Raw genomic sequence first — 9,953 nt, forward strand, 5'->3', positions numbered from 1 at the left:
TTACAATGGAATGGTACTTAATTGGATATTAATTTGAAGAAATTGAAACGTTGTGGAAGAGTAATTGATTGGATATTAATCTGAAGAAACTGAAATGTTATGAAAGAGTAATTAATTGGACATTAATTTGAAAAAACTAGAACGTTAATGAAGGAAATGATAAAAAAAAATTAATAGAAATGTTGATTTGATTGTCTGACATGTCAGCAAATTTGCTAATCAAATCTCTAAAATGAATTGATTAGAAAACTTATGAAATTAATGTGCGTTTATGAAATGTAATTAATAATGGTAGTTTCATATAATATATCAAATGTATGAAATGTATGATATGATTTTAGGACTATAAATATCAAAAGGGGGGAAGTATATTAGCAAGAATACAATTAACTAAAATGGCTCAAACTTCAAGCTTACTATTTGTTAGTACAGTAGAACCTCTATATAGGAATACTCTATATTAGAATAACCTTCCAATTGTTATACAAAAGTTTGGTCCCAAGTGCTGAGAGTCTTTGTTATACCAACCTCTATATAGAAATAACCTTCCAATTGTTATACAAATAGTCCGGTCCCAAGTGTATTCCTATATAGAGGTTTTACTGTAGTATATTTTTGTTTGCAATTGGTATGGGAACATGTGATTCAGATTTCCCCAACTTCCTGAAATGCCTTCCTAATTATACTAACTCCTCCAACCCAATTTTTGAAACCACTTATACACGTAACAATTCATCTTTTGAATCCAAATTAAGATTTCGCAAGTTTCTGACCCCTGAAACCCTTAAACCCCTTGCCATTATAGCTGCAAAAGACGAAACTCGTGTTCAAGCAACTATTATCAAATGATTTGCAAATCAGGATTCGAAGCGGTGGATATGATTTTGAAGGCCTTTCCTATATATCTGATGTTCCATTTGTGATCCTTGACATGTTTAATGTGAGAGCAATCAATATCGATGCTGATTATTTTTCTGGATGGGTTCAATCAGGAGCAACACTAGGTGAGCTTTACTACACAATTGCTACTAAGATAAGCAAAACCCACGCCTGGTGTGTGCCCAATGGTGGGAGTTGGAGGTCATTTTTCAGGCAGAGGCTATGGAAACCTGATGAGAAAATTTGGGTTGTCTATTGATAATATCGTTAATGCTAGAATTGTTGATGTTAATGGAAATATACTTGATAGACAATCCATGGGTGAGGATTTGTTTTGGGCAATCAAAGGTGGAGGTGCAACTAGTTTTGGAGTTGTTCTTGAATGGTATATCCTGAAACTGTCACTGTTTTTAGGGTTAGACGAAACGTAGACCAAAGTGTAACAGACATTGTTTTCTAATGGCAAAAGATTTTTCGAGAAATAGATAGAGATGTATGCTAATACTTGTGAATGGTAGCAAAGTAGGCCAAAGGATAGTTGAGGTATCATTCATTGGAATGTTTCTCGGAAAAAGTGAAAGACTCATGGAATTGATGAACAAAAGCTTTCGGGTTTAGTGCGAGAGGATTGCAAGAAAATGAGTAGGATTGAATCAACAATTTTCTAGGTAGAATTCCCAAATGGATCTCCATTGATGTTTTGATCAAAAGGTCGGAAGGATCAAATGTTTCAGGATGGTTCAAGTCGGATTTTGTAAAAGATGTTATTCCTAAAACAGTTATAGATTCGATGTGGAAGTGGATGCTTGAATACGAGGTAGATTGGATGGAATTGAATCCCTTAGGAGGAAGGATGAGTGAGATTTTGGAGATAAAAACTCCATTTCCTCATAAAGGTGGAAACTTGTTCTTGATGGCGTATGCAAGTATGTGGAAAGAAGAGGGTGTGGTACAAAGAAGAGTAAATTTGTTAAGAAAAATGTATCAATTAATGAGTCCAGATGTGTCGAGGAATCCAAGAGAGGTATTTCTCAATTATAGGGATATCGATATTGGCAGAAACCCAAACAATTTAACACATTTTAGGGAAGCTCAAGTTTATAGGCGCAAGTATCATAAGAACAATTTCGCAAGAGTAAAAGCTAGAGTTGATCCCTGTAATTTCTTCAAGCATCAACAAAGCATTCCTCCTCTCTTCTCCTAGGACAACACTTTCATATCCTATATAGCTTTTTTTTTTTTTATTCTACATGTTGAATGTTACTATTGTATAATTTGTTTGATTATGAAATCAATTGCAATCTTCCCTAACTTTTGTTACATTTAGAAGACATTACTAAATTGCGTGACCACTAATGCTTATTATCTATTTCTCCCTAGTTACACCTCTAAACAAACAAAGACATCCCGATACACTTAGCTTATCTTAATAAACAATTGCACAACTAATAACTATCATATGTTACTAGGGATGGTAACATATAGGATATTCATGGATAGTGTCAATCTCAAACTCTTTTCCATTTAAATCGCGGATACCCTTACTCGTTAAGAATCAGTATAAAGGGCGGCCCGGTCGCACTACGCGTCCCCGCTGAGCGAGGGTCCGGGGAGGGGTCCCACCACAAGGGTGTACTGGGGGTAAGCCTTCCCCTACCAAATTATTTGGCAAGAGGCCGCTCCTAAGACTCGAACCCGTGACCTCTTGGTCACACGACAACAACGTTTACCGTTGCGCCAAGAAAAAAAAACATTACAAATTTAACAAAAGATAAATTTAATAAATCATCCATAAACAATTCATTACAAATTTAACAAATATTCTAAATTCAAAAAATTCTAAATCAACCTTAATCAATAGAAATAAATTGGTTTAGTGGTTAAAGTCAATGGATGAAAGTCAAATATATAGCCGGTATCAGATACCTGAGATATTCTTATACCCGTCCTATAATTTTTTTTTTTTTTTGAGTTTATATTTATCGCATACTCTTTTATACATGTATAATAAATTCCATTTAGGATTGGATAGTTTCGGCACATTGGTTACCTTTTTTTTATGAAGGGACTAAAGAAAGAAAGCGGGCCATGTCCAATTTAAAATGTAGATTGTTAGGTATTGGTTTATGGATTTCTTCAGTATATATATACACGGAAGATTTTAGGGTACTCCTGGAGCAACCAATGAATTCACGACACATGTATATATATTTGTTCTTTCCACCAATCATGTCTATGTAGTAGTATTTAAATCGATTTTCATTGGTCGGAAGTATTACTCCCGGAGTGCTGTAAAATTTCTCATATATACGCCTATCATTTTCAACAAATAAAGTATGCCTTTCCAACAAAAAAAAAAAATAATAATAAATTAAATAAAATAAAATTATGCCAATTTAGAAGAGTGTGACTTTTTATATAATTTATATTATCTTATATGTTATGTTTGATTCAGTCAGTTGAGAAAGACTGATTAAGAATATTTCCTAATTATTTGTGGTATTAAGCTCCACTCTCATTAATATTCCTTTCAAATATATATCAATTTTGAATTCCATTTTACACCTATTTTCCTACGTTAATTTCATTATAACAAAATCATTATGTTGTTAAATTATTTATTTACTAATAAATATGCAATATATAACGAAAAAGTAAAAATAATAATAATAATAATGTACATGGTTTGCCGCAAACAGAAGCTGTGATTTAAAAGTATGTAAATAGAGGTTTATGGTATGGTTCAATTTATAAAAAAGCTTTACATATTATTTTCCCTTTGAATTTGTCCAAAAAGTTTAATTGACCCTCTGAACTTTCAAAGTGTTTTGATATCCTCCTAAACTTGCATAAAATATTCAATTAGCCCGCTGCACTTGCGCAAAATATTATCAATCGATCACTGGTTGCAAAAAAAGTAAGTTAAATGAGGAAGGCGTATTAAAGAAGACAAGTTTTATTGTTGAGCAAGTAATAACTTCCTTTTTAATATATTTTTGAATTATGTAATAACACTCTAAGATACGTGGAATGCATCTTCCGCATTTAACTTACTTTTTTTTGCAACCGAGTGATCAATTAATTACATCTTTACGCAAGTTCAGGGGGCTAACTTGATATTTTATTCAAGTTGATGGGGCTATCGGAACACTTTGAAAGTTCATAGGGTCAATCAAACTTTTTGGACAAGTTCAGAGGCCAAATGATGTGTTAAGCCTTTATAAAACAAGGTATTTCAAATTATACAGTTAAATTGTGATTATAACCAATAATATTTTTATCTTGAAAAAGATTATTCTTACATATCAATACAACATGGACCCTCCCTCAAAACGCCTCCCTAAATCAAAACCATAAATCATATAGTGAAAATTTTACATTTTTAACTACTTTCACAGTTTATGAACTAAATTGATATTTAAGTTTATTTTATATCGCTGCAATTGGGTATGTGTTTTGTCAATATGTAAATGTAATTTAAAAAATAAAATAAAATTGCTCTTGATTGCATTAGAACTTAACCATATAATTTGAAATATTTTGTTTTGTAAAAAAAAAAAATCATACCATATACATTTATTTGTAAACTTTTAAATCACAGACCTTTGTTTGCAAATAGGCAAACCATTTTTTTTTGTACTTTGCCCTATATATAATATAAAGAACTATTTTAATTTTAGAGTTTGTTTGATTCGGATGTTAGCTAATAATTGTTTGTTATTACAATTAGTTGTTTATTGTTTCCGTTAGTTGTTTGTTATTAACGGATTAATTATTAGTATGATAAAATTGTGATTAATTGTTGTTATTATAGTATGTAAATGTCTAATATAAACATGTTTTAATTCAATTAACAAATAAATTATAAAAATAAAAGTTGTAATACACAAAGTAACAAAAGATGATCGAAATAACTATTCAAAAATTAAAAGTAATAATTTATTGAACTGGTAAAACCTCATTCTTTCGGTAATAATATTGTAGAGATAGGAATAACATTAAAGAATAAATGTGTTTTGTAGAAATAAAAACGATAATTTTGTCAATATTAAATGAATATAAACTAATATTCATGAAAAGCTTAAAAAATGAGTTTTTTCGTAAAAAAAAGCTCCAAAATGTTACCGTTTCTACATTAAAAAAAAAAACTAAAAACTGTTAGTTGTATAAACACCCCTTAATTCCATTTTCATTAAGATAAAAATATTTTTGTTTATAAAAATAAATTATGATAAAAACAATTTTAATTAGGGTAAATTATAAAAATGGGTCAAATGGGAGGTCCATTTATATATTTAACCTATTTACTCAACCTACTACATATCTAGACTGACTTTGTGTGATTTTTCCATAATACCCTCAATATTTATGCGCATCTGTCTCCCTCCCGTCTGACTTCGCAGATTCGATCTTATGCGAAGCCAGCGAAGCTAATGTTTGGGTTTACTTGATGAATTTAATTAGCATATGCGAAGCCTGCGAAACTAGTGTTTGGTTTAGTTGATGAATTTAATTAGCATATGCAAAGTCTGGATGTGTTTTGAAGCTAATTCGCGAAGTGGTATATAACAAAAAAAAAACCAAACAACAACAGATTATATCATTAAAATCATAACATTATCAAAATTTACAACAAGATTGCCACAATAAACTCCTAACAAATCACTTCATAATAGATAGGCTCCTATTCACTACCGATGGATGGATATGTCTCACGGTACATAACAAGATTGCCACAATAAACTCCTAACAAATCACTTCATTATACATAGACTATTATTCACCACTGATGGATGGATGTCTCACGATACATAGGCTCTTATTCACCACAGGGATGAACGTGTCCCACGGTGTAAGCTCTTATTCACGACCGATGGTTGGAAGTCCAAGCCTTTTGGAATTGATGTCTCTCATGGCACCCTAACATGCCGGCTTCCAGGAATGAATATTATGTATTCAACCACCTTTAGAAAAATTTAATCGTGTTAGTCAGAAAAAAGAAAGATTTGGCTTCGCAAAACAATGATTCGCTAAGTATGCGAACATAAATGTGCAAGGAAGAGGGTGATTTTACTTAGCGAAACAATGATTTCGCGACGTCTGCGAGGAGGAATGTGACGCTCTAACTTCGCGAAACAATGATTTCGCGGAGTCTGTGAGAGAAATGTGACCCTCCGACTTCGTGAAACGATGATTTCGCGGAGTCTACGAGAGAAATTTATCGAATTACCTCACAAACTTCGCGTAATCATCATTTCGCAAAGTGAAATCGATAAATTTCTCCCCACAGATCTCGTGAAAACCGCATATGCTAAGTGGATTTATGGGAAAACACAGAAAAAACAGTATATACTTACATTTTTTGATGAAATTAACCAATATGATAAACTGGAAAAAACGATGAAAATAATGTAGAATCACCATTTCTTCAATGGTCACAAGAAGAAAGAAACCAAGAAACGAGCAGGAAATGGAAGATGAAGAACCATGACTTCGTTTTCTAGGATTAGGAAGTTGTAGAATCAAGAGATGAAGAGAGGAAGAAGATAAATACATTGTGATTTGAAGAAATGGTGCAGATTTCGTGCAATTTAAAGGAAGATAGAAAGATCAAAAGTCTTGGAATCATTAATGGAGGAGCTGCCAACCGTTTCGTGCAACCAATGAGAAGAGGAGAGAGACCGTACGCGTTTGGGGAAGTGGGAAGGTTAGGGGTATTATGGAAAAGTCACACAAAATCAATGTAGGTTGAGTAAATGGGTTAAATATATAAATGGACCTCCCATTTGACCTAGTTTTGTAATTTTCCCTTTTAATTATGCTGAGTAGTTATATATAAACATTGTCTTCAATTTTAATAAGGGTAAATAATTATAAAGTCCTCATGTTTTTGCTTAACATACTAGTAGGGACATCGTATTATTATAAGATCCTTAAGTTTTATTATAATCAACTCTTTAGTCCTTCCATTTGTTTTTGTAGATGAAAGTCCAAATTGCCCCTAGTTATTATAATGTCTTTAATCTAACATTAAATATTAATAAATTTTTAAAAAAACTCATATTTTTTTCTTCATTTATAAAATTTATTAGAGATAAATAAAAATTACTTTTTACAAAATTTATATAGTTTTGCTCCAATTTTTATAATGTTTGAAATATTTTTCATTTATTTTTTTAGTCAATAAATTTTAGCCTATTAAATTAAAATTCTATAATTATATAAAATTCAATAAATTAATTACTCAATATTGTAGAGATTATGTAGGAAAAAAGGAGAAAAAACATAAAATATGATGTTTTATTATTAAAATATAGAATAAAGGGTAATTTTGGTATTTTGAAATTTATTTGGTATTGATATTCGGTAGACTTAACAACACCGTAAAGCATCCCAGTGAGGCGCCGTTGGGATCGATCGGGGGCACTCCGATGCCTAAGTCAATAAACTTCTTAAGAGAATAAACTGTAATGACAAAGCAGGGTTAAGAAGAGTGTGTAAGTGTACCTTTGTTGTCATGTTACAATGGTATTTATATAGGTCTAAATGATAACTGTAATAACCTTCTCTTAATGCCCTTTTAATGAAGAGTAATGCTCTTTTAATGTAGTCTAACTCCTTCCTCTAACCTCCGAGCTCTTACAGGTTTTAGGATATCATTAATGTTGGTTTAATGCTAGTGAGTTACGCCGTATAGCCACTTGTTTCTTCACAAAGGCGGATCGCCATATTAGGCGGATCCCCTATTTTTCTCAGAAGGCGGATCCTTGTAAGAATCCATGGCATGACACCGTATTTCCAACTGTGAGTTGCGTGGCAGATCATAAGTGAGACCTATGAGACGACACCATATTTCCCACTATGTGCTGTGTGGCGGATCGTAAGAAGGACTTCATGAGACGACACCGTATTTCCATCTGTACGCCATGTACGCCTTGGATGCGAGCCTTGATCTTGCCTTTTTCCCTTCAAGCCCTCTTCATGAGGGAATATCTTCAGTTTAGTCCTCCATGTTTCATGGTGGGTGTTATCAGAAGCCCCCCTAAATGGCCTTTCAAGTTCTTTAGGACTTCTCAGCTTCCCCACATGCCGGTGGCATTTATTGTGCCTGACAGACACCTTTATCTATGCCAATGATATTTTTACAGGTGGCAATTCTTGACACGGATTTCAAAACTACTTAATCATTTCACTAAGTAGAAAATGTTTCCCTTCAACTTCTTTCATTTTCATTTTCTACGATTATTTTCAACTATTTGCAGAAGCTCAATCCCTCTCTCTACCTCTCGATTTTTCATGTAAGTTCACACTCTTGCTGCAATTTCTTCGTTCTTTCTTGAGATTTGGTTTATTTAATGCTTCTTTCATCTTCTACCTCTTCTTCTGAGAGAACTTCGAGTTTGAATTTAAACTCCTCCTCGGTGCCTTCTTCGTTTTGTATTCCCGTTGCGACTATGAAGACCCAAAACCTTGCCTCAGGGGAAGAAGCCAGTTCTTCTGCTCCTAAAAAGAAAGGGGCAAAATCCCCTAAAATGGAGGTAACCCTCTTCCAGTTTTAACTTTACTCTTCTAATAACCCTTCAATCCTTATACCCTTGGCTCCGAGCAGAGTCTTGCTTGGTTCCTACACCTTATCAAAGACTTACATCTCCTCCTAGAGGTTATTTTGCAGTTTACCAAAGCCATGTTGAGAGGGGTTTTAGTTATCCGGTCCCCAAGATAATTGGAGACATTCTTGAGTTTTTCTACATCCCTATTTGCCAACTACACCCAAATGGGTGATTAGACTTAGTACTGGATACTTATTTGGCGGCGAATCTGGGCTTAATTCTAAGCCCTCGCATTTTCCAAACTCTCCACACCATGTCCAAGCGTGGGGTGGAGAGTCATATTACCTTTTCTAAATTGAAAGGGTATTCACCTTTTCATAGTAAAATGTTGAACGTCCATCGTTGGGAGCAAAGATTTTTCTTTGTGAAGATAACGAAAGGCGTACCTCTGGGGTTTCCTGCTGGATGGAACTATAAACCAAAAGAGAAGGCGAATCAAAAGTTTTACCTCAACCAGGAGGAGAAAAATACTCTACGGATTCTTCGATCCCTCAAGCATGACTTTTGGGCGTATGATCAAGCTTTGGCCATTATGAAGTCTGGCGAGCCTCTAGTGATGTTACGGGACGGACAGATCCGCTAAAATTCTTTCAAAGCTTTTGAAGGTATTTTCTGTCTTTTTGATCCGCCTTATTAACTTATTTTGTCTTTCGCCCTTTCTTTGCAGGGGAGAATTAACGCCAAGGATGTTATTGTAGAGAGGCGGAAACTTCAAGCTGCTTTGGTCGCCCAGGAGAAGGCGAATGCTGCGCTTAGCAAGAATTAAAGTTTCTTAGAATAATATTTTACATTTTCTGGATTTTTTTTGAGAATTTTCTGGGCACTTTTTTTCTCGCCGGAAAACGTCCACCCGGATTCCATTCACCGGAATTTTTTTTTACTTGAGCTTCAGGAATCTTAAAATGACCGTCTAATTTAGACGAGTCTAATAGTATAAAAATTTTCGAAAAACGATGTTAGAGATGTCGGGAAAATGTATTTTAAAGAAAAAAATAAAATAATTTTCTTTATCCTATCTTTTATTTTATTTACGAATTCGCCACATTGCCCTTTTTAATTATCATCAAAACTACGTAATTTTGTTATGTCACACAATAAGCTCCTTGTCACACTCTAACCCCTTGTCACACTGGATCTCACCCCTATATATATATATATATATATATATATATATATATATATATATATATATATATATATATATATATATAAGAGATCCAGTGTGACAATTAGTTTGTGGTGAGACAAGTCTTATGGTGTGATAAGGACCAATTTTGTAATTAAGTAGGGGAAGGTGGCAAATTTGTAAATAAAAGGAAAGAGAAAATTGTTTTATTTTTTTAATTTAAAATGCATTTTTCCGACTTTTCCAATCTCGTTTTCTAAAAAATTTTATACCATTGGACTCGTCTTAATTAGACGGTCATTTTAAGATCCCAGAAGTTCGGGTAAAAAAATTTCGGT

At 33.3% G+C, this 9,953-nt stretch overlaps 1 pseudogene; it reads left to right on the top strand.

Moving 5' to 3' along the window:
• The first annotated feature begins 630 nt into the window (after nt 1–630).
• LOC136236011 (berberine bridge enzyme-like 17) lies at nt 631–2,083 on the top strand (annotated as a pseudogene).
• Nucleotides 2,084–9,953: the final 7,870 nt, after the last annotated feature.

Source organism: Euphorbia lathyris, chromosome 7 (assembly GCF_963576675.1).
Source record: "Euphorbia lathyris chromosome 7, ddEupLath1.1, whole genome shotgun sequence".
NCBI lineage: Eukaryota > Viridiplantae > Streptophyta > Magnoliopsida > Malpighiales > Euphorbiaceae > Euphorbia > Euphorbia lathyris.